Genomic DNA, 26,083 nt, shown 5'->3' on the forward strand with positions numbered 1-26,083 from the left:
CTCAGTGTGAGAGATGTAACCAAGCATTAGTAGGCAATCCTATGCAAATGAGGATAAGGATAGTGAATCCCAATATTTCCTGCTATGTGAACCATGTCCCTAGAGTGTAAGAGTAGGATAAGGGGAGGAACAGAGTAGAAGATGGGTGACATCATGAGGGGGTATGTATCAAAAAGACTGTAAGCTTATTGGAGCAGAGTGGCATGTGTTTGCTATGAGTTACTCAGGACTAGGAGAGGTGTGTCTATAGTTGTCTAAACTGAAACCCAGAAACCGAAGGTGTACGCCGTGGGTATCACTAAAGTTTCTTGCAAAGCTACTTACACTGTGTGTGTGCGTGTGCACGCGTGTGCACGTGTAAACCCATCTAAGCCTGTGTGCGCAGGTGTGCACCCATGTAAGCCTGTGTTAGGCCGTCTAAGCTGGTATACACGAATGTGCACCCGCCTAAGCCTGTGTAAGCTTTTATAAGCCTGTGTGCGCACGTGTGCACTCATGTGCGCGTGTTTGCGCTTGTTTGCGCGGCGCTGCCCCCTGTGGAAACAGAAAGGGAAAAGGAAGGAAAAGAAGTAGTAGGAAGTTAACCAAGGAGAACTAGCAGAGCTGCCAGGTGAAATCAATCAGAATCAGCCAATTACACAGGCAGTACAGTAGCCCATACCAGCCCAGCACTTAAAACTCTGCAAACAACATTCCCCCATGTTTTTCTCAGAAACACTGCAACACTGCAGTCAATAAATAGAAGTGAAAACTTAAAAAGCTTAAACTGAGTCATAAAAATGTTAGGGGCTGCCATTGCTCTTATAAGGTGACATGTGCAAGATGCTGAGGGTGGTGCCATTGCGAATGCTGCTGAGCAACCCACAGTGAGGAGATGGAGAAGAGTGTACAGACCCAGGGTAACCTACCAGGGGCTACATGGAGATAGTGGAGCGCTATAGAGTGGACAGAGAGCTCCTGCAGCAAATTGTTGAGCTGTGCAGGCCACGCCTCACACACAGAACCAACAGAGGGGAACCCATCCCAGTGGAAACCAAGGTATGTTTTGGCCTAAGAATACTAGCAACAGGTACCTTCCAGAGACCAACTGGTGATATGATGGGGATTTTACAGGCATCAGCATCCAGGGTACTGCACCAGTTCCTGAATGCCATGTCAGCACATGTCAGTGATCATGTATATTTCCCCAATTCCCATGAGGTATTGGCCAGCAATATGCGTCTCTTCCAGCAAATAGCGGAATACCCTGAGGTAGTGGGTGCAATTGACTGCACACACATACACATCAAAGCACCAGCCGGTGAGCAGGGTAGGGCCTACATCAACCGCAAGGGCTTCCACTCCATCAACTGCCAGGTCATGTGCGATGCCCAGGGTATAATACTGAATGTGTGCGCTGGCTGCCCTGGAAGCTACCACAATTCTCATATCTGGCATCTGACGCAGCTGTACCAGACATTTGCCAATGGGGACATCCCTGACGGTCACCTAGTGGGGGATGCTGGATACGCACTGGAGCAGTGGTTGATGACACACATCAGAAATGCACACACACCTGAACAAGAACTCCATAATGAGGCACACACACAAACATGAAATGTAATCGAGCGTGTGTTTGGGATGCTCAAGTCACGGTTCCGGTGCCTGGACACATCTGGTGGAGCCTTGCAGTACTCACCAACTACATGTACCCAAATTGTCATGTTATGTGCCATGCTACACAATATGATCCTGCAAAAATGGCTGCAGCAGGAACAGCATGGGGCAGGGCCAAACAACCCCTCCACCATTGCCAAGGCCTGCAGAGGCACAGCGTGACTCGGAGGAGGAACAACCTGAGCCTGCCCCAGTAGGCAGAAGGAGGTGTGCCCAGTATGCCTTGGCCTTGGCAAAGAGGCAACTCATAACACATACACTGGTTCAGTAGGAACCCTGGAAATGATACCTCTCTCTGACTCGCACATAAAATAAAAGGGATGCCTAACTTGACACTACCTGTTTCCAAACATGTATAGGGAGTGTAGTATGTACATCTGACATAGGCAGCCCTGCAGCACCACCTGAGGCATGATTGCCATGTTTTAAGCAATATAAAGCAGTGCTAAGCAGCTTTTACCAATATCTAGTATATGTAAACAAAATTGCTCGTGCAATGTTGGCCAAGGTCGGGCAAAGTTGAGCAAAGTCAGTTAAACATGCTTATAACTGCTTTACTGTTCCTTAAGCAGTCTGGTCTGGCCAGCATGAAAATAAAAAGCAGTGACAGGGCTTGAACCCAGGATACTGTGCACTATAATCACAGTACTGAACCACTAAGCCATGATAGCATTACAGTGGCACAGACACAGCAGGACAATTGTACACTAATACAAACACAAAACAATGCTGTATCATGCCCCTAATGAGGCAAATGGGTAACCTCACCCACACGCATATGCAGACAGAGAACATCAGGCCAGGCGTTGTGATGTGGGTTGTGTAGGCTATGAAGTCACAAGCTAATATATGTGACAATGGATGCTAAGATCTGTAGTACAGTAGTATGCCTCAAGCCAGTTATATAGGCAACAGTACAGACTGTAATACTGTCCTGTACATAGCAGTGAAGGCACAGCAAATGTGTATAAGTGTCAGGTGAAACCCACATCTTATGTACACCGACAGTAACAATCCGGTGTGCCCACGGGTAGAAATGTACAAAGAATATCTGTCCCCCCTGTATGTAGAAATGTTGATAAGTCTCTGCAAAGTGTCTCATGGAAGCCCTGCAGGCACAGCATGATCCCTGTTGATCTATGACACAAAGGTGAGGCCTGCTGTAAAAATACACCTTGATTTACCATACACATATAGTATAAATGTGTATACTGTGCGTGCTCACACACTCCAACAAATATAGTGGATTTCATTCAGCATCACACTGAAAGGTCATACTGGGCATGCTCACACAGGCTAAATATGGATGTGATAATAAAGAATCTATGGACAAATGTGTATAGTCATCTCTACTTCCAGAAACACATTCACAAAGTGGTCTGAAAATCCTGCTATGTGTACACACAAACTGCCAAGGTCTGTGCATGTAGGTCAAAGGAGGTTGCCACTACTCAGCAGTCATCAGACCTGTCAGAGAGTACCACAACACACTTCCGATGAATCTGACTAGGCACGTTCAGCAGCTAGAAAGACCAATGAAGTACCTTAATAAGAGGATTACTGGCCTCAAATAGTTGCCCCATGCAACAAGAATTAATGTAACCCAAGCTGTACTCTGTTGCATACTGTCTACACAGGAGATCTCTGCCCAACAAACAGGTCCAAGTCATGGTTACACTCAGATCTGTTCTGAGTTACAGCTCAATGGCACTAAATGTACAGAGCCAACTGATACTGACAACATCCTGGCAGATAGGATCAGTATTAACTTTACCCCCCTCTCACCCATGAAAGAGCACATGTCTATAATGGAAGACTGCAAAGTTGCTGTCATCACATCTGCACAGGTAAAAAACACTCTCTGAAGCCAGTATCACAGCAGCCATGGGACTAGATAACCTCCCAGGTTGTGTAGTATCTACTTCCCTGAAGTAAACATTAACATGGAAGGCCTGTGTCTACTGAAGTTTCCAGAGGACTGCAAACTAGGAGCCATCATTGTAAATACTAAAGATGTGGACATCCTACAAAAGGGCCTCGCTGAGACAGATGGCTGTTGTTCAAGCCATGGGCTGTAGCTCAATGCCAAAAGGTGCATTATCATCACCTTTGTTAAAATCTCTGTAGCCAAGAACTACAACATAGGTGGTAGTATACCTCACACTGTAAGTGTGACAAGAGACCCTGGTCACAGGTGGACAGTGGATACAACTGTGATAAGCACATTCCCACAGTAGTGAGGAAACCCTCTTATGTGGCACATCTCATCACAAAATGTGTCTCATGCAGAATAAAAGAGGACAGTGTTCCCATCTACTCACCACTCACTAGAATTATAAAAGAGTACAACTCCACTGTTGCTATGTACCTCACAAGACAACTACAACAACTGGAAAGCCAGCAGCAATACCTCACAAAGAGCATTAGTGGCCTGAAATACATGCCATACACAGACCATCGCAAAATACTCCATCCGTACTCCCTTGCATATCGCCTACTCAGAGGTGTTCACTGCCTAACATACAAAGCTATGTCAAACATAGAGCTGCTGGATATGATCCACATAAAACACTCACAATGACTCTGACATTTGGACCCAAAACCACGAGTAAAATACAAAAGGAAGGGGTGTAGCCATTTACCTTATGGATTTCCACACCTTCAGGTTACTGGCACAACATGAGGCCTTGGAGACTATGCAAGTGCAACTAACATTGTGCAAAGCTGCCCATCAGATTGTAGCCTACTACAGATCATGTACCTTGTTTCAGGAACCTTACTCAGTATTTCGGAGAACAATGGCAAATATAAAGGTCCTATAAAACACCATTATATGAGGAGATTACAACTACCCAAACATTAAGTGTGTGAATTACTCGTATACAACGTCCTTTGGCCAATGTGTCCTACAGGTAAGAAACTCTAACACCCTGGAACAGCTGGTCAGCACGCCCACTACAGGTGACAACATACTGGACATGATCATCACCAACATGGGGTACCAGTATTCCACAACAGAGATAACCCCCCCCCCCGCTGGTAATATCAGATCATTAAGTGTTCACACTGGAGATCCACATCCCGCCCCCACACCCAGTCAATGAAACCACTGTGAAGACATTTGCAAAAGCAAACTGCACACTTCCCAAGACCAAAGTGGAACGTTCTGAAGACCCCTTGCTATAGGATAATGGTATGCAATCTGCAGAATCATTTACAAGTGCATCCTATGAGCATCTACAGGGATGCATGGAATGAGACATCACAAATAAAACCAAGATGCACTCCTCCAAATATAGGACAACAAGCAAGTGTTTGTAGTCCATAAATAAGCTAGACAAGAGAAGGAGGAAACGAACACATGATAGATCCAACTTCACTAAAGGAAAGGCATCACTGATCATTATCAGGAAGAAAGAATGATCGCTCATAAAATAATCCAAGGATGGTTTCTAAAGACAAATAGCCAAGGAATGTAAGAATAACATCCACAAAGCCTTCAGTAGCTATACCAGACATGTAGGTGTCAACTTCCAAATATGCTGTCAGCTACTGAAAAAAGGAATGACATACACCAAACCAACTTTCATTGCCCACACCCAGGGGGACACATTCAGTGTGAACTCCCCCCCCATCACCCACAAAAGGGCCTGTGTCTATCACAGAAGGATGCATAGACCCAGACGTCATGGACATGCAGGTAAAGACAGCCCTCACCAAAGCTAAGAACATAGCATCAGTGTGACTGTATGTTGCCCCAGGCTGCATCTTACACTAGGCCCATAAGGAACTACACCCTCACCTACATTCACTGTCCAGACTCAAGTGTACCACAGGCTCTGTACCTAAAGAATGGCATACAGTAACAGTCATCCAGCACCACAAAGGGTGTGCCAAAACAGAACCTGGAAACCATTGCCCAATATGTCTACTCAGCCGGGTCTACAGAGCTATTGAGCAAATTGTCATGGAACCCATACACTGAGACATTGGAGATCTCCAGACACTGGACTCTACACAACTTTGCCTTGTTAAAGGCAGAGCCTGGCTCCCAAACCTAGTTGACTTATTTAAAACAGTTACCATGAACATAGGTGGAGGTGAAAGTAGTCCATACAGCCCACCTGGACCTCACTAGGGGCTTACCACACCATTCCCCACTCTGTCATCATGGACAAGTGTACCAGCTTGAACATTAACAGCTATGTCACAGGATGGGTGGCCAAGTGGCTCACAGATCAAATACACATGTTCATAGTTGCGGGTGCCATGTCCAACTCTAAGCCAGTCACAAATGGCATCACACAGGTCTTGGTCCTGGGACCCCACCTGTTCAGTAAATACTGCTCAGAGGTAAAGGCAAGCACGGCAGGTGTATGGCTGCACAGGTTTGCAGATGAATGGAAACTGTGGTCCATAATTGACTGTACAGCTGACACAGACATCCCCCAGAAGTGTCTTACAGAGACAGATACCTGGTGTCAAAACAATGCCTTCAAGCTGAATGGCAAAGAATGCATAGTCATTCCCTTTGGGTAATACAAAGTGCACACAAATTACCACATAGGTGGTAATCCAGCATGTACAGTGAAAGTCATAATGGCCCTGGGGACATAGGTAGATAGTAAACTCACCTTTGATGATCACATGGTCAAAGTGTTTAGACATTCCTTCAATATAGGCCATCTAATGTCACCTAATGTAACCTACTTCATATAGGCGAAGATGTCACCATCCTACAAATACACCTGTGGAAAAGAGAACTCCCAGTAATATGTATCGTGTGTTGTGTTAATGTGTACTTTTCTAGTATCATGAAGTAGTTAGGTAGGGGTTTGAATCCTGCACTGGCCAATTGTTTGTGTGTGGTCTCCTTGGGAAGGAGCACCATTTTAGGAGAGTAGTGAAACACCTCAAATGTGGTAAACTAACTTTTGTCAAGTCTGATGACGTCACCGTCCTACAAATATACCTGTGGAAAAGAAAACTCCCAGTAATATGTATAGTGTGTCGTGTTAATGCGTGCTTCTCTAGTGTCATAAGGTAGGGGTTTGAATCCTGCACTGGACAACTGTGCTTGTGTGTGGTCTCCTTGCGAAAGAGCAACCTTTTAGGAGAGTAGTGAAACACCTCAAAAGTGGTAAACTAACCTTTGTCAAGTCTGATGTTGTCACCATCCTACAAATATACCTGTGGAAAAGAGACCTCCCTGTAGTATGTATAGTGGGTCGTGTTAATGTGTACTCCTCTAGTATCATGAAGTAGTTAGATAGGGGTTTGAATCCTGCACTGGACAACTGTTTGTGTGTGGTCTCCTTGGGAAGGAGCAACCTTTTAGGAGAGTAGTGATACACCTCAAAAGTGGTAAACTAACCTTTGTCAAGTCTGATGATGTCACCACCCTACAAATATACCTGTGGAAAGAAGAGCTCCCAGTAATATATATATAGTGCATTGTGTTAATGTGTACTCCTCTAGTATCATAAAGTAGTTAGATAGGGGTTTGAATCCTGCACTGGATAGCTGTTTGTGTGTGGTCTCTTTGGGAAATGGCAACCTTTTAGGAGAGTAGTAAAACACCTCAAAAGTGGTAAACTAACCTTTGTCAAATCTGATGATGTCACCATCCTACAAATATACCTGTGGAAAGAAGAGCTCCCACTAATATGTATAGTGCATCGTGTTAATGCGCACTCCTCTAGTATCATGAAGTAGTTAAAGCAAGGTTTGAATCCTGCACTGGACAGCTGTGTGTGTGGTCTCCTTGGGAAGGAGCATCCTTTTAGGAGAGTAGTGAAACACCTCAAAGGTGGTAAACTAACCTTTGTCAAGTCTGATGATGTCACCATCCTACAAATATACCTGTGGAAAAACGAACTCCCAGTAATATGTGTAGTGCGTCATGTTAATGCGTACTTCTGTAGTATCATTAAGTAAGGGTTTGCAACCTGCACTTGGTGACTGTGTGTGACACTGTTGGTCAATGTGTTGTGGGTTTTGCTTTTACTACACATGTGAGCTAGCTGTGTGGCAAATACATATATGTACATGTTACCTCAATGATTGCATGTGTGGGAACCCTGCTTTCTCCAAGAACACAGCTGTCATCCTTGCCAGACTGTGCTGCTGCTTCCCAGACCTTAGGTCACATCTGTATGCTTGTGACAAGCCCAGTCACTGCAGTGATCCCTGGCCTAGGTCATCTGTGTCACACAAAGTCATTACGGTTCCTACTGGAATGTGTGTGTGAGGGTCTTTGGCCGAGGTATATGTCAGACCTGTTCAAACGCAGCAAAGTCTTTCAATGATGACTATTCATAACAGGTGTTGAACAACCTTTGTGGATATGCATGCAGACCCCTTATTGCTTATGTGATCCACCGAGGGATCTGAAAATACCTTTGGAAATGTGATTAACAAAGGACAGATGATGTAACACAGGGTTGCATGTACACATCGGTACCTGTTCATCATATTGTTGGCTACTACCTATGTGTTACTGTGGTGATAATATGTTCCGTAAAGGTGTATGACTATGCTTAGTTTGGCTTATAGCTTTCCGGCATGGGTTTGACAACAGGCATCTGTCTGTATGATACCCTTGTGCAGGATGTGTGTGTCATCTGGAGAATGCATTATAGGGTCACAGTATGCATTACCAGACGTGGACGGACATATCCCTACTTTGATTGCTTGTATCTAAGAGAGCTATATGCCAAACAGGAGTGGTGTCAGTAATGGGTGCAGGTGAATACCAGTGGTTACTGGCATAGTATAGTACCTGAAGAATCCAAATGTTGCTGTGTGTCCTACATCTATGTGTCGGTTGTCAAGACATCATCTAATGATTGGTTATGGTCAGGCTGTGGAAGTGATGTATACTACCAGAATGCAAAACAATGACAGATAGTAACAGTATCACCTACAGCACAGTGTCAAACCATGTCATACACACATGTGTAGTCAGGTTCCGAAATGTGTGTAGTACAATGCATACTGGCCACCAACAGAAACTATGGAGTGCTACTGTGTGATACAGAGAATGTCACCCTGGCCATGTGTCCACTATGCATGTACATGCAGACAGTGCACCTCCACCATGTTCACAACTGTACACCTGAAAATCTGTGCCACACACATCCCACACATACTGTCCACTCTCTAACACATGCTGCCAATACTGCACACATCAGCCAAGTGGCACGTGGCCGGACAATACATAATTGGAACCAACACTGGTGTAAACAACACTACAATGACAATCATAGCATTAATGCATCATGCCTGCTCAGATACACCTTCAAGCATATCATTACACTGTACTGCTGACAACATGCTAACATTGCTATACTGCTATAAAGACACCCTGTGCATCAGCACCATGGTAGCCTGTTCCTGCATCGATGTTACAGATGACAGGAGGCGGCACAGGTTTCATCATATGCACAGGGTGTGTTGTTGGTTTGCCAGAGGCCTACAGTGAGCCATCCAATTGACATATGTGTGTGTGTGTGTGTGTGTGTGTGTGTGTGTGTGTGTGTGTGTGTGTGTGTGTGTGTGTGTGGGGCAAGAATACTGGAATGGGCCAATGTTGATGCAATGTGTGTGGGTATGTGTTAGCCCTAGGTGTCTATAGTATGTGTGTGTCTCTGCATGCACACAGTTCCACCATGTGGCTGCCATATACGGGTATTTGTGAGACAGCCACAGACTGTACCTGCAAGGATTCACAGATCACCATCTCTGGCCATGGATATTGTACCTGTGCCTGGCAGGGGTGCTACAGACACTATCAGGTGCTAAGCCAGACTGGGTACTATCCCCAGAGATGGATGGATGTACACTGGACACAGGTCCCTGCTGGGACTGTCCAGAGCCACGTGCATGTGGTCTTCTAGGACGTTCTATGGACAGCCCACCCCCAACATTGCTGGAGCTGGTACTGGCATTACAGGAGTGGCTGTGGCTTGAGGGACGTCCATGGTGACTGCCAGCTGCTGATGTTGCTGGCATACATCTCACGTCGACGACTCAACCGTCCCGCACTGTCCTGACATATGGGCATGACATTGCAGAGGATATCTAATGTCTCTCCCCAACATCTATCAGTGACCTCGGTGTAATGATGGATGGCACCTGCTAGGTCACGGATACTGTCAATGACGGCGGTATTATGTGCCTTCTGTGCCCTTAGTCCCTGTCTGGTGTACCGTTCCATACATGCCTGTGCCTCCATGACAGCCTGGAACATGCATGATGTTGTCAGATCTGTGGCACTTCTGCCAGTGGCATGATGAGCAGCAGTGCTCCTACGAGAACCCCTGGACATCTGCCTATGTGGTACCCTTCTAAACATCTGGGTATGACTGCTGTGTTGGGATGCATGTGCCATGGATACCACACTGTCCTGGCCAATGCCAACTGTATGCTGTCCCTCAGCTATGGGCATTGGTGATGGATGTATTGGCAGTATGACTGTATGCATGGATGGGATGGACAGCTGTGTACTGTCGATTGGTGGCCCAATGATAGACCCTGGCAAACATGCCTGTGCCTCAACACACCTATCATCAGTATCACTGTTTTGCTCGGTGACATCAGTTTCCCTGCTGCAGTGACCCAGCCCAAGGTCAGCACCTGTAAGAGGAAGACAGGAAACACACTTTACAACCTGTACATGATGTTGGCACACATGTACACATGCACACATGAACACATGCACACATGCACACATGAACACATGCACACATGCACACATGAACACATGAGCACATGCAAACATGAACACATGAACACATGCACACATGAACACATGCACCCATGCACACATGAACACATGAACACATGAACACATGAACACATGCACACATGCACACATGAACACATGCACACATGCACACATGAATACATGAACACATGAACACATGAACACATGAACACATGCACACAAGCACACATGCTCACATGCACACATGAACACTTGCACACATGCACACATGCGCACATGAACACATGCACACATGCACACATGCACGCAAATGCACTCATCACTAAAATACACACACACACACACACACACACACACACACACACACACACACACACACACACACTACCAGCAATCCAGAACATACTCAATAGTGGGTGATGGTGGCGTACAGTATCACAAGGCAAGCAGTTATATCACACGTGTCAGCATGCAGGACGTGTGTTTCCCAACAGCATGCAGTGCAGGTGTGGACAGCCCTTGCCATTAACACTATACATGTCTTTGATGCATGTGTGTTGTTGTTCAGTGATTGGCCTCACCCTGGAATGCACTGTGTACATGGACACGACAGTGCTGTGCAAGTATTATAAGCTCTGAAATGTTCTGTGCACCATCTCTCACAGATATACATACCATGGCTGGATGTGTATCTGTGTGTCACATAGATATCCATTTCTGATTAGAGCGTCTGTGTCTTCAGCAGATAATTGTGGACACAGGATTAGCACATGCATGCTATGTATACACACAGGATGAATGGTGCATGTTTATCTGATGGAATGCCATTGCTCAACATGTCCATTGTACAGTGGTTATGGTGAGTGTAGGACATATTGTGGACATGCCAGTGCCAGACATGACATGGCATGCTACAATGCAACTGCAACATTAAACATCACACAGACACAGTGTGTGTCATGTGACCTATACACTCAATAGCATTACAAGACATATATGTGTCACTTTGTATAAATGGTGATTGCTATGCATATTGTGTATAGGTGCCTATGTTTGCACACACACAACACTGAGGTGCATAGCAGGTAATGCTATGTGTAGTTCTGTGGTCACTGTAACTGGATGGGTGTACTACCATGAGCCATCATCATGCAGCATCATGTGGTCACTCAAGGCTACTAATGTGCGCCAGACTGGCACATACCATGCTGTACCAGAACTGCAGTACCATGGCTACATTCACCATTTCACCGCCAGTTGTTACATGGGTTTGTAAGGTGCACAATAGGGGGCACTGCCTACCATGAATGTGTAATGTGTCGAAGAGTGTCGCACAACCACATGTGAGGCATCTACCCCTCAGGTATATTATGTGTGCTGTGTGGATGAAGTGTGGAATACTGTAGTGTGACCTTACAGCGGGTGTCTGAATATGCCATGTGTAGCATGTTAACGTGTACTGCGTATGACAGTGTTGTGTATGTTGTGTGCATGTGTATCGACTCTGCCTATCCAATGTCCACATCAGTGTTGTCACAATTGTGTGGAATGCTCTGTGTATTGTCTGTGTTTTAGGCAGCTACCCACGTTACTGGGATGTGCATAGTCTCACAGCAAACATGCACAGCATGCATTATGCGTATGTGTGTTATGTGTACATGGCCTACACATCATCTATGACATGCACATTTAATTAGCAGTATTAAAGGTAGAACACACTCACCAGCATGGGTCAGCTGCCTTGCTGTCACACCAGAGGGACCTACAAGGATATGAGACACTTTGTCAGTGGCAACAATTGTGGCATTCCTAATGTGTGTTTGCAATCGTACATTTGTACAACGGTTGACAGTCAAAGGCATACAGATTGCATTCCCAATTATTACCATTGCACAACACTAGGCACCACATTGTGTAACTACACAGTACACATCTCACATAAGCATGCTCTAACAATTGAGGTAACAGTAGTCTACAGCTATGCCATGTTACCTGCATGCTCCATGTCAGCTTGCTGGGTGACTCCAGCCTCCATGATAACACACTTTAGTTGCTGGAGTTGTTGTTGGCCAGGAGCCACCTGGCTCAGGAGCAGCTCTTCCACTCTGGTAATGGGGGATGGATGGCTACCCTCCCACCTGTGGCAAGCTGCTGTCTGTGGATATCAGATGCACACTGCCGGACATCTAATTAAATCACTGCAGTGATGGCGTACCTGCTCATATGTCCAGTTATGCATGCCTATGTCATTTACCCGACGGACAAGCTCTTGCCATAGCGCAGTCTGCTCATGCTGGTCCTGGCTGGTTCTAGAGAACAGCAGGGAATACTGCTGCACCAGGCTGGATGTTATGACCTCTTTCTCCGCCGTGCTATAGGTGAGATTACGATGGTGGGACATAGCCCTGGAAGACAATGAAACAAAATGTGTGAGCAAGTCATGAGACACATGTATATTTCTTATGTACAGATATCAATTAACTGCAATATATAGCAACCTATTGGCTGTCAGAAGATACACACTTTCAATACCACATGTCAGTACTCAACCCACAACTGCCTGACAGTGCCTGCCACACTCTATATATCAAACCATGTTTTGCACAGCAACAAACTTACAACAGTATGTAATACTATACAACAGTACATTGCACACTGTATGCGACACAATGCACAACCTAGACACAGGAGGTATATATCATGCTAATGCATCATGAAAAGTGTAATCCATTGCAATGATTGTAAAGTCCAGTGACAGTATCACCGGTATACCACACTTGTCGTTGATGGCAGATCCCTGCCTAACATATGTGCACATTCGTGAATATAGGTGGCATACTGCTGTACTACATTATACATGTTGCTAGATATGCACCTATATCCTGTAACACACATATGACCGACGCCATGGTATAGGCATACACACACACACATCAGACATACATATCAGACACATAGGTATGACAACACAGGTGACCTTTACCTGTGTACCTTACAGTACTGTATGTCAGTAGTTATGAGACCGTATGCCTGAGGTATGTAATCTGTGAGGACTACAGGAACACACGGAACAGTGGTTCCAATCGATGTGGACGTACACCATACTGTGCTGTTTAGGCATACAACCTCAGGTAGTACTACAGTTCATACAGGGGTTGGATTCACCAGCAGTAACACTCAATAAGCATGCATGTACTGCTTTGGCCTACAATGGGCACCCCAGTCAACAACAAAGGACTATGTCAGATTGTATGGCATACTGCTTTTTCAGCCTAGCAATTGTATACACATCTTTTGCTGGGATCACAGCTAGGACACATAATACCATGACAGAAACAGTTTCCCACTAAGCTATCACACATAAACCAAACTCTGACACATTCACAAACACATTCACCATCACACTCAGTCAAACTCACATAGCAATTATTGCAACAAGTACATGTGGGTGTGTATCATTTCACAGGTAGGTAAGAGGCTATTGGCCCTAGGGCCTATAGAAGCCTAGCCATACGCTACCCTGGCCTTTGACACACAGGTCATTGCATTTCACATGGCCCTGTCAAGCAGAGACACAGAGGTGATTGCCTGGGTGTATTCACTATCTCCCATACAATCTTCATGAATATTTATGATGACATACTAATTAGGAGCTTTGTTTGCTATGGATAGTTGGTTTGTTACGGAGTATGGGATGTCTCTGAGATGGGAATCTATCTCTCCAGCATGTGCTATTTAATGTGGTCAGAAGGTTTTGGTCCCTAGAGTGTATAGCATGTAGAGATTGTGATCTGTTTACGTGCAGCATGTCCAACAGCTCTGGTTTGTACATAGCTTGGTATGTTAGGCAGAGGTCACCTCTGGGTAGGCGGTATGTGACACAGTGTAGTTGTGGGTTTGTGAGATGGTCTGCATAGGACATCTGTTTGAGGATGGTATTACTCTTTGTGAGGTATGTCTTTATCGTTTCCAGTTGTTGTGGATGTCTTGTGAGGTACATACCACATGGGGCATTATACTCTATAATGAGCTTTAAGTGTGATGAGTAGAGGGGAACACTGACCTATATTTCCCTGGATGACACACCTTTTGTGATGAGATGTGGCAGGTAGACAGATTACATGACTAGTGTGTCACTGTGATTATCAAAGGGGATACTACTGTCCACCTGTGCCCCATGGTCTCTTATCACACTTTTGGTGTTAAGTAGACTACCACCTATGTGGTAGTTCATGGGTACGGAGTTTTTGCCAGAAGAGATGCCAATGCAGTTTCAACATTGAGCTTGAGTCCATGGCTTTGACACCATCCATCTGTTGCAGTAAATATGACCCTGTCTCTCTCTCTCTCTCTCTCTCTCTATATATATATATATATATATATATATACATATATATCTATACACACATAAATATGAACATATATTGGTGTACATATAGATATCCATATAGGCACATATACGGTCCACCTTTCATGGTGGGAATATCAATTATGCAAAGGTTGCAAGGTATACTGTTATGTACTAATATTGCACAGTGTTGTGCGGAATGCATTGAAGGTGTTCTTAGCACATGTAGCTTTAGCAGGCCTCACTGGCTGCAACACTGCAAACCTGACAATTCATATCCACAATGTTTAACCTCCACATGTCATATACCAGCACTGTATGCTGTCTTGTTTGCCACACACTACAACCTACATAGAAGTATGCACATAACAACCTTTAACAACATATATATGTCCACCCTTCACAAACAATTGCAGTATGTCCCTTGCTCTATGCACATGTACAGATGCTAATATATCTGACACATACAGATCTCTCCGTATGTGTGTGCCATACACACACAAGGTCCACACTGTTGTAAGTCCATGGACCTCACAGTTGACCTGCTGGGCCTTGCTGCAACATGAACAGGTGTCACACGTGAGTACACAGTAATATTAGAGGGTGTATATATAGCTGCAGATGCTAGATTAGCATAGTAGCCTGGTACAGCTGTTGCCAATGCTAAGCTACATGTTAATATGACTATCATGCATTTGTTACTCTGTCACATCCTTGTTTATATAACTGTATGCGCTACTCCCCCAAACAACCATTATACACACTACTGTACAGAACAGAGATAACATGGATCAGATGTTTGACATTTAATGCTGAATTACATATATCACAGTCATATCCCACTGCACACACCAACACACTGATTTCTCCATGGCAGTAGTTATGCAGGGCATCTGTGCATAGATACGTACTGCTGCCGCATATGGATGATTCAAAGTATGTAGAGTACTCTTCAAAAACATCTACTACATGCCAGTAAATACATATCAGTTACATACCTTTACTTTGTATGGGTTTGTATTATTACGTTCCATGTGTGTAGTAATACAATTTTTTTATATATATATATATATATATATATTTTTTTGTTGTTGTTGATTTTTTTTTTTTGCTGTTGCTGTGGCTGTTGCTGTTGTTGCCGGTGTCTGTCTGTGTCTCTGTGTCTCTCTTTCTTGCTTTCTTGCTTGCTTGCTTTCTCTCTCTCTCTCTCTCTCTCTCTCTCTCTCTCTGTGGCAGCAATGAAATGATTGCATGTGTGGACAGCAAGTACAGCCTGCTTTTAGAGGTATCTGCACATGTACATGTGATGGCCTCTGCACCAATTGGTGGCCACCATTTGGTAATTGCATGCAGCCTGCTGTGTGGTAATTGCAATACTCACTGTCATAGCAACCCAATGCTATAAATTGCTAGGTCAGGTAGGCGTAGGCCTTTCAGCTTTCCAAAGTGGGGCCCATGCTTGTTTGCTGTGGACACCGTAGTGTAAGTCAGAAGGTTGGTATACTTCTTCTAAATGTTGCTAAGGGTGTAGTCAGTTATTTGTATGTTGTACTCAGACCTGAATGTTGCCTCTTCCAGTACACAGTTGAGAGTGTAGAATTGTACTCACCCCTAGAAATGCTAACACAAGATACATGGGAGTATGGAGTTTCTTTACAACACCTACAATTAGCTGCCATACATATGTAGTTATTGAGATGTTTCTATTTGGCACATGAACTGTTTGGGTACATCTATACTGTGGATATTAATGTACTCACTTCTGCAGTGTTTGTGCTTTTTATTTTGTTGATATTATCACAGGATGCTCATGAAACTGGACAATTCCAGTACTGAGTATGCCTACCTGCATCCTTGCTGTACCTTGAACACACTAGTATTTTGTACATTTGTGTGGGGATTGTCCTGCTATGATACTGTGTGGAGGTTGTGAAGTGCTGCTGTAACAGTAGTTACTGCTAGAATGTCTGGTTCTATTATCACAGTCATGTAATGCAATTCCACAACAACTCCTGGTATAGTTCCACAGAACAGGTTTTGTGTTATGGCATTCCTACCTTTCCTTTATATTCACACATTCTGATGCATGATATATATATTTCAGCAACATCATGCTGTATATCTACTGTGGCCTAGTGGTACTTCATGCAGTCTAGTGTGCCCAAGGTCTGGGGTTCGAGACTGGCAGTGATGTTTTATTTTGCTGCTGAGCAGAACAAGACCCCTCATATGCAGGGTGACTAAGGCACTTTTAAGCAGTTGTAAGCGGGTTTGCGCGAGTTTGCATGACGCTTAGCAATACTTAGCTAAGTGCACACATGCGCACACTCACGCAAGCCCGCTAACTACTGCTTAAAAGTATTCCCAAAAGTGGCTGACACAGATCCCCTGGACTCGAGCAGTGAGAATAACCAAGCGAAGACCACGTTCTTCCTTCGTCACACAGGTTTATTGTAAAAACACGCCAGCAACAAGATACAGAGCTGATTGCAATGGTTAAGCGCTTTCATCTGCAGTACCAGATTTCATCAGAACTGCTTAAAAGTGCTTACTCCCGCTAACCCCCGCACTAATTTCTTTGAAAGGAAAGAAAATGGGGAGATAGGAAAGTGGTGAAAAAGGGGCACAAAGAGGGAAAGACAGTAGGGAAAACAGCTCGGGATGTGCAGGATGGGTGTAGGGAAGGTCCATAGCTGCCCATTTCTTTAACAGCAACAGCTGTGCATATACTAATAATTTGGATGGAATTTTGAAACCTTCCACCCCTGAGAGAGGGGTGAGGACAACAAAGTATGTTGTATTGCCAATTAAATTTCAGTTTATTTGTCCAGTGGACATGTGTGCAAAATGGGCAGCTATGTATGGGGCATAACTTTTTTGTGGGAGCAGATTGCCAATTTTTTTTTCAGGTGAGAGTGGTATGTGGGGTAGGGGAAGTAGGTATATTTGGGGAGGTAGGTTGGGGAGGTAAACAGACAAGACAAACAAGACTCATACAGGGGCAGAATATGACACATGGGGTGGGTGAACACCATTGACGGGGAAGGGTGTTTGGAAATCGCAAGGCCATGAGCCCACAGATGGCAACAGTGGAACTGACATCCCCACCCATGGGCAGTCACCACTGCACCTTCACAGCCTGGAGGGTGGCTGTGCTGGGGGCTGTGTAGGAGGGGCAGACTCACCCATGAGTCACGCCACTCTTGCCTCGAGCTGGCGTAGAGGATCAGCGACTGAACGCTTGATCTCCCTACGCACCACAACCCGGACCATTCGGAGGGTGATAGGTGGCCCTCCTCTGGCCACGCTTGCACGGGGGGGACGTGCCCCATCCCCTGCAGCACTTCTACCCAAAGGTGGCACAGGGCCACTTGAGGAGGAAGTCCCGGGCTGGGCATCGGACATGCTGGTGCCAGGTGCCATCGCCAGCTGAGGTGGGAGAGGAGGGTTCACTGGGACTGGCCTTCCCATACATACATTCTATGTTTAGCAGGATTAAATGACAATATGGGTTAGTAACAGACAACAGCATTCCAAATTAGCTGTAACAGCATGCAGTAGTATTCCCATTAACCCAACACACAATAATTCCAACAGTTGAACAGCAAGCATAACACATGCATATTTAGAACAACAGTGGACATTCCAACAGCATGCAGGGTTGATTGGTGGCAACAGGCCACCAAGATTGTGGTATGTGAACAGGGCACATGCATCAAAGTACATGCAGATATTTATAAACCAATAGGACATATGTCCCAACAAAGTTTTTCAGATTACACATACCCATTTAGGTGTGGAATGGCCTTATTTATGACCATAAAGTAGGATGTAAAAAGATCACTCCATTGACAACTTATATATACTTATAACTTTACTCTACATTCCTACTGACTGCAGGTATATATCCCCTACATGTATTACACTAGGCAGTGTCCATTAAATTGTGAAATGGGTTTTGATAGTTGTTTATATACTTGACCTGTATCTGACATACAAACTGTTCAAGATGCAGATGTTACTGCTACGTATTTATATATTTCATTTATATTCATATATCTACATATCTGGCTGTCTTCAGGTGACATTATCAGCTACATTTGCAAAGATCCCTACATTTCTAGCAGCACACTGACATTTGTGGAGAACACAATCACAAGCTACTCATGTGCCAGATTAACCTGTACATGCTAGCCATGAACCAACAGTTGAGGAATGTATATATGCTTAAGAGCTACTGGCATTCCCTTCATCCGCTTTATATGGACCTACACAAGCGTGGATTGACAGCACTTAATACAACTGTACTATTTCCATAATGCAAGGGTACAACAACATATCAAAGAAAGTGACAGGGACACAGTCCAAGAATTATACCTTTATTGATTACATTACACACTTTTGTAGTGGCTCTCTCATTCATTTCATATTTTGGTGCATGCAGAATACTTTTATTCCAGACTTATTATACCTTTATTAAAGGGTTACAACACTTTTTCACACTCTCTCACTTATTTTATATTACAATACATGCAGAGACTTTATTCAAGACTTATTATATCTTTATTAATGGGTTACAATGCTCTTTATCATGCCCTCTCACTTATTTTATATAATAATACATGCAGAATAATTACTAACCTGCCTGGTGGCACAGCCTTAGTAGCCTATCTGCATAGGCTTGCCAATTTGCAGCACGGACACCTGCATCTGTGAAGTAAATGAAGGGATATTGAGACATACCTATCCATTATATAGACTACAATAGCATTTCTTACATACTTCATTCTGTGGCTACCTACTCAGTAGTGGGGCATCTTGCATGTCACGGGCCTCGTGTATCCATCGGTTCAGTTGGTCCTGCTTCTGTCTCTTCAGGCCTGCATGGTGGTGACGGACCTGCTCAACAGTCTGAGGGATGCCTGTGGCAGTGGTGAGATCATGAGCTAACCAATTCCAAGCCTTCGCTTTGTACTCCGTCCCTTGGAACTGGCCCTGCAGGAGTCTTGACTCATGATGGTGGACAAGGAGCCAAACCATGTATTTTGACTCCTCAATGCCCCACCGTTGCGCTTGAAAGCGAGTACCCTCTCCAGCACCGGCCATACTGACTGTAGATGGGAGCTACAACCAGTTATGGAGAGTATTCCCACCTATGGAGCTTAAATATGCCTCATTTCTTGCACTTATTTGTGATTGGCCATTTTTGAAAATTCTCAGCTAACAGCAAACCTGCTTAGCAATGGTTAAACTTCCATTTATAAGTATATGTATGTTAACAGTGCATGTTTATGCTAATCTGTCATGGTTAGTGGTTCAGTACTTTGATTATGGTGCACAGTGTCCCGGGTTCGAGCTTGTCATTGCTTTTTATTTTACTACTGTCCAGACAGGCTAGGGGGTGTGGCTGTGTTTAGGCGACTTAGCTCAACTTTGCTCTACGTTGCTCCACGTTGCCCGACGTTACCTGATGGTGCGCTGGTTAGCGCGGTGCCCAGCTCCGCACAAACCTATTGCGCTAGGTAAAGCGCTGCTTAGCTTTGAGCAACTATATTGCGCTAGGTAAAGCACTGCTTAGCTATGGGCAACTATACTGCACTAGGTAAAGCGCTGCTTAGCTATGGGCAACTATATTGCGCTAGGTAAAGTGCTGCTTAGCTATGGGCAACTATATTGCGCTGGGTTCAACGCAGCTTAACTATGGGCAATTATATGTCAATATCCTTAATGCTGCTCAACTTCTTATATTTATATATATACATTTTGTTCACTAATACATTGGCCATTTCAATGCTTTTTAATAAAATTTCATTAATATATGTCAGGAATTATTTTATATACTAATTTAAAACATAAAATATAAAGGGGAGTGGTGGGACTAGAACCAGGAATGCCTCCTTTTTGTGCGAAGGCTCTACCACTATGCTATTGCTATTTGGCTTAATTTGCATAAACATTTCTTATTATGCTCTTCAATGTCAAAATTGCTAACTGCAGCTAAGCAATGGGCACACCCACGCAAACACGCGCAAATACAGGCAGCTATATCAGGAATTATAATAAAAAAGATCAAGTTTACATTTTACAATTACAAAGGAGTTTAGTATGTGGGGATGTGTAGTGTTTGCTATGTGTACATTTCAGCGGACTCGCTCATTGCACTTGTCATTTTCAGATTTAAATAATTGCAGAGGCATGGATATTTGGACTGCTCAGCAGTCCGACACACCCCCTGAAGTCTTACATGCTCCATGTTGGCCTTCCAGTTGAGTCAGCACGCCCTCATACATATGCATGACGCACTGACATCATGCTCTTACACGGCTGTTTCTGTGTAAGACTTATTTAGTCTTACATGGGGAATTAGTGAATCCCCCCATTATGAAATGCAGCTATTTATTTATTTATTTATCTCAACAGCAGCTTTTGAAGTAGTTAGTCATTTCTTAATAGTAATATACACACTATATTTTATATTCAATAAAAATATCCATCACGTTTCTACCCATTGGCTATGGTTACACTCACAATAGGTCTCAGGAAGACGATATGACCACTTCTGGTTACTCTCACCAGACATCTACAGTGTGTGGAGTAGCACAATAAGGCAAAGCAGTTCTGTGAGAATTAGGCTGATAAATGTTTTGGAACCATTTTCTGAGCAGCTCTACATTATGTATGAAACCTCCCTGCTGGTTGAGGAAAGTAAACTATTTTTGTTTTTGTCTGTGAGTAAACTTGGTAATTTTAATCTGCCCACCTTTACTATAACTTGATCTTTATAAGATCCCCTCTTTCTACATTGCTGTTTACATCTTGAAATATTTATTTCCCTTTCCTTGTGCCTATTTTGAAAAAGTGCATTCTGCCTCTCATTGTCTGTTCTACTGATTTACTTGCTCTGAATTCATTATTTGGCTATCTGTTGGATAAAGTAGTATATTTTTACATTCCAGCAAGCACCATTCTGTGTTTTGACATCAAGAGGTCAGTGGATTTTCTATCTAGTAGCATTGGTTGGTAGTCTGGTCTGCATAGGTTGGGGAAACACGGTTTACCTTCATAAGTGCGTTATGCACTTGGGCGAATCCACTATGTACGAAAGGAGGTTCCCAAATTGGCAATACCTCGAACAAAATTTGTCTGAATGTGCAATGAGCAAATGCACATTCGCATTCGCTCATTGCAGATTCGACATTTTGGGTGTGGAGTGCACTATAGCAGGAATCGGGAAATGAACCCTTACCCCACTGTAGTGCAATCTCGGAGTTAGTATATTAAAGTAGGAGGGTGTGGGGTGCAAGGGGGCTTGCCACCTGCATTACAATGTGTCTTCGACATTGTAGTTCAAAAATCAGCGAATCTGCTGTTCGATTTGCTGATTTTCGAACTAAGGAGACTTTCGCATTTTAAAATTTGCGCTTTTGGTAAGCACAAAAGCGCGATTGATATTGTCATTTCTGACAATATGAAGGTAAACCGGGATATACACTAGAGATTCCTGCATGTAGTTATTTTATTGGCTGGATGGGCTTATTAATCAGCTTATCATGTTTTTAGTGCCTTTATAAATTCTGTACAATTGAGTGGCTCTTAGCTCATTTCTACAAAGCAAAGTACTTTTATTGAATAATCACACTTTTATAAGCTGTTTAAAGTACACTGCTATATCTGTATTTTTACATTTGTTTGTGGCAGAATTTTACTCTGGATACTCTTTTACTGTGCTTTTACATTAGGAGGACTATGATTATTCATATAGTGGCAGTAGGAGTTTACCTTATCTATCTGGGTTAAGAAGACACAAAAGGGCTCTAAGCATAGTCATTGTATTGGCCAGAGAGCTTAGTCTGTTTTCTGTATTTCCAGTGCTGTTAAAAATTTGACATATTTGCACAGAGCTGCTCACTGTGCCAGTGCCCTATGCAGATGCAAACATCTGGAATCATTGCTATTTTCATTAAACTGTGAATGTTTACTCTGTTAGTTACCATATTATAACACCCAAGAATATTGCTGCTCAGACAGCATCTGATTTGGCACTGGGTAGCATTGCTGGTTAGGTTAGCTGCAGATTACACCACATAAGCACCCTTCCCACATCCGGTTACAAACACAGTCCTTTTAAGTGCACATTAGGACCTGCAATCATGGATGGGCACTTTCCTGCTATCTCTGCATCCAGCTTGGTGGACATTGATATCCTGAGGCGACATAACAATTCCTTTATGTACACTAACAACCACTTAATTCTTGAACAGACAAATACAGTATATGAGAGATGTAGTTACACAGTGACATTGCAGGCTAGGCCATCATATACATACACAAAAAGCAATAAACAGGTTGTCAGAGACTCACACACATCACTCACTGCACCCAAAACCACACACATAGACCCACATATATGGAGGTTTTCACATGTAACTTGCCCAAACCTCAATGATCTCTCAGGCACAGTCTTCAGAAACTCTGCATGTACGCAAACAAGACAATTTCTATCACAACACATAAAGTCACATCTCATCATGCCTCCAAGACCATAAGGCAAAACAATCCATGACCCAATATTCTAGTCATAGGAGACTCCATGGTGAGACACTCTAATCCAGGCTGGATAAAGGTGAAGTTACAGTTAGTTGCCTGTCAGGGGCCAGGATTCAAATCATGCAAGCACTCAGGTCACTTACCCTTAAGTACTAGTATGACTCAATCATACTCCATGAGAACATGAATGACCTGAGATGCACTTTCTTGGACTATAGGATAAGAGCAATAACTGGGCTCTCAGAATATGTGTCACAGGCAGGTATAACTGTAGCACTGAGAAGCATTCTACCATCTCTGAGGATGATGCCACAATATCAGCAAAAAGTGATCAACTTTGACAATTGGCTTAACTAGTGGTGTCATTCTAACGGGGTCCAATACTTGCCAGCTCAAGAGGATATGGTTGATAGACCACACTGCTTTGCCAGGGAGGGTCTTCACCTGTCACATCTAAGATTTGTGATATTGGCCAAAACATTATTCACTCCTATAGGGCCATTTTTAGGTATTGCCAAACAGACAAACCTACCAACATAACAAAAGCTACTCAGGACAAGACAAAGATGTTACTACTCAATGCTAGGAACCTCAACAAGAAATGGCACTACCTGGAAGTGCTCTTCACCCTAGAGAATGCTGACACCTGTGCAGTTACTGAAGCAGGGTTCAAAGCCATGGAAAGCGCTCCCACAGTGCATGGCTATAATGCCTTTCATGCATTCCGACCACCCACTTAACATGAAAAAGCAAAAGGCGGAAGTGTATGTATCTACATAAAGGATAAACACACCTCAAGGCTGGTAAACCAATATGGCATGTTTGAGCTACTCCATGTCCAACTAACCATGGGGAAAATCCATTACCATATTCTTGCTAGCTACAGGTCCAACACTATAAAACATGAAACCCATATCTCATACATGAAGTTGCTAAAATAACTCATGATCTAGCACAGTATCATACTCATGGGTGATTTTTAACTACTCTTCCATTAATTGGGAGGCATAGATGTCCACCAAGATGCAGGCCCAAAGATTTCTTGACTTTGTAAATTCAAATGCCCTGGAGCAGCTAGTCTTCACTCCCACTAGGGGAACAAATATCCTAGATCTAGTACTCACAAATATGGCAGGGTGATGTACCCCCCCCCCTCACAGTGTTATATCCTTACTGGTAGGATCAGATCACAAAGCAGTCTCTCTTGAAATAAAGGTAAAACTAGTCCCTCCACCTAACCCCAAAAACTTTAAGAACTTCTCTAAGGTAAATTACCCCCATTAAGGCATGGCATAACTAGTTTCCAATCTCACCCCAAATCCAGAAAACACAGAAACCTATGTGGAGCGCTACATAAAAGCCCTGTATGACTATATAAACAACTGCACAGAAACAACAGTACCAGACCAAAATAACCCCAGGTCAAACTGCAAAAACAAGCCACCCTGGTAGACCCCTGGTATTAACAGGTTGTATAACAAAAGAAAAAAATCCTATTGAGAAGTAAGAGGGAATGTGTACAACAGAGCAATAAGTCCCTTGTTAGTCTAAACATGTGGCTCAGGGAACTAGTCAAATCTCTGAAAGCAGATTTTGAGGTAAAAATAGCCTCCAAAGCTAAGGATAACTATAAGGCAATTTTCAGTCATGTCTGCAATCTTAAGGGCAACACCCAACAATGTGCAGAGTTAGTTGTAGATGGCATCACATCACCTATACTCAGCTGGAAGACTGATGGCCGATAAATTCAGCTCAGATTTCACCTTTTAATCATCCCAAGTTCTTCCCCAAGAAATACTCTCCACCACTCCGCTGCCAATTATCATCAAAGAACAGGTTGCCACTGTGTTCTCTAAAGCTAAAAATACAGCTTCAATGGGGCCTGACAATATATCAGGTTGCCTCTTAAACAGCTTAAATCAAACCTTATCATGCACATTAGGATCCCTATTTAACCACAGCCTCCAGAATTGCTTTGTACTGACAGAGTTGAGGACAGCAACTGTCATTCCCCCTGCATAAAAGAGGAACATCTACTGACCCGGGAAATTACAGACTAGTCTTATATATAAGGCCATGGAGAGAATAATAATTGTACCTGATAAATAATGACATAGAAAGCCTCCACACATTGGACCCAACCCAATTCAGCTTTCTCAAGGGCAAGTCATGCCCACAGAATCTGGTGGATTTCTTTCAGCAATTCACAAAGGCCATGGATGAGGGTAAAATGGTACATGCCACCTACCTCGATCTGCTCAAGACATTTGACACAATTCACCTTATAAATAAACTCACAAAACTGGGTATAAATCCCTACATCATCAGATGGATAGCCAACTGGCTCACAGACAGGATACAGTGGTTAAAGTGGGTGAAACTAGATCCAACAAGGCCAGTTACTAGTGGTGTGCCACAGGGATCAGTACTGGGACCACTTCTGTTAGGAATATACTTCTCTGAAGTCAAAGCAAATGTGGAAGGTCTCTGGATGACAAAGTTTGGTGACAACTGCAAGCTGGGGGCAATCATCGAATCCCCCAATGATGTAGATATCTTTCAAGAGGATCAGACAAAAGATTGGTGCCATGGCCTAAAACTAATTGCAAAAGAATGCATGATCATACCCTTGGGGAAGTCAAATAGCCCTGCAAATTATAACATCAATAGCACACCCCTTAGAGTAGACTTAGAGGTGAGATATCTAGGCACACAGATAGACAATAGGCATACCTTTGACTGCAATGTGTCCACAGTGGTGAGGAAATCTTTTTATGTGGCACAACTTATAAGTAAATGTATAT

The sequence above is a fragment of the Protopterus annectens genome, chromosome 5.part0 (assembly GCF_019279795.1).
Source record: "Protopterus annectens isolate FY-2018-M chromosome 5.part0, PAN1.0, whole genome shotgun sequence".
NCBI classification, from domain to species: Eukaryota; Metazoa; Chordata; order Ceratodontiformes; family Protopteridae; genus Protopterus; species Protopterus annectens.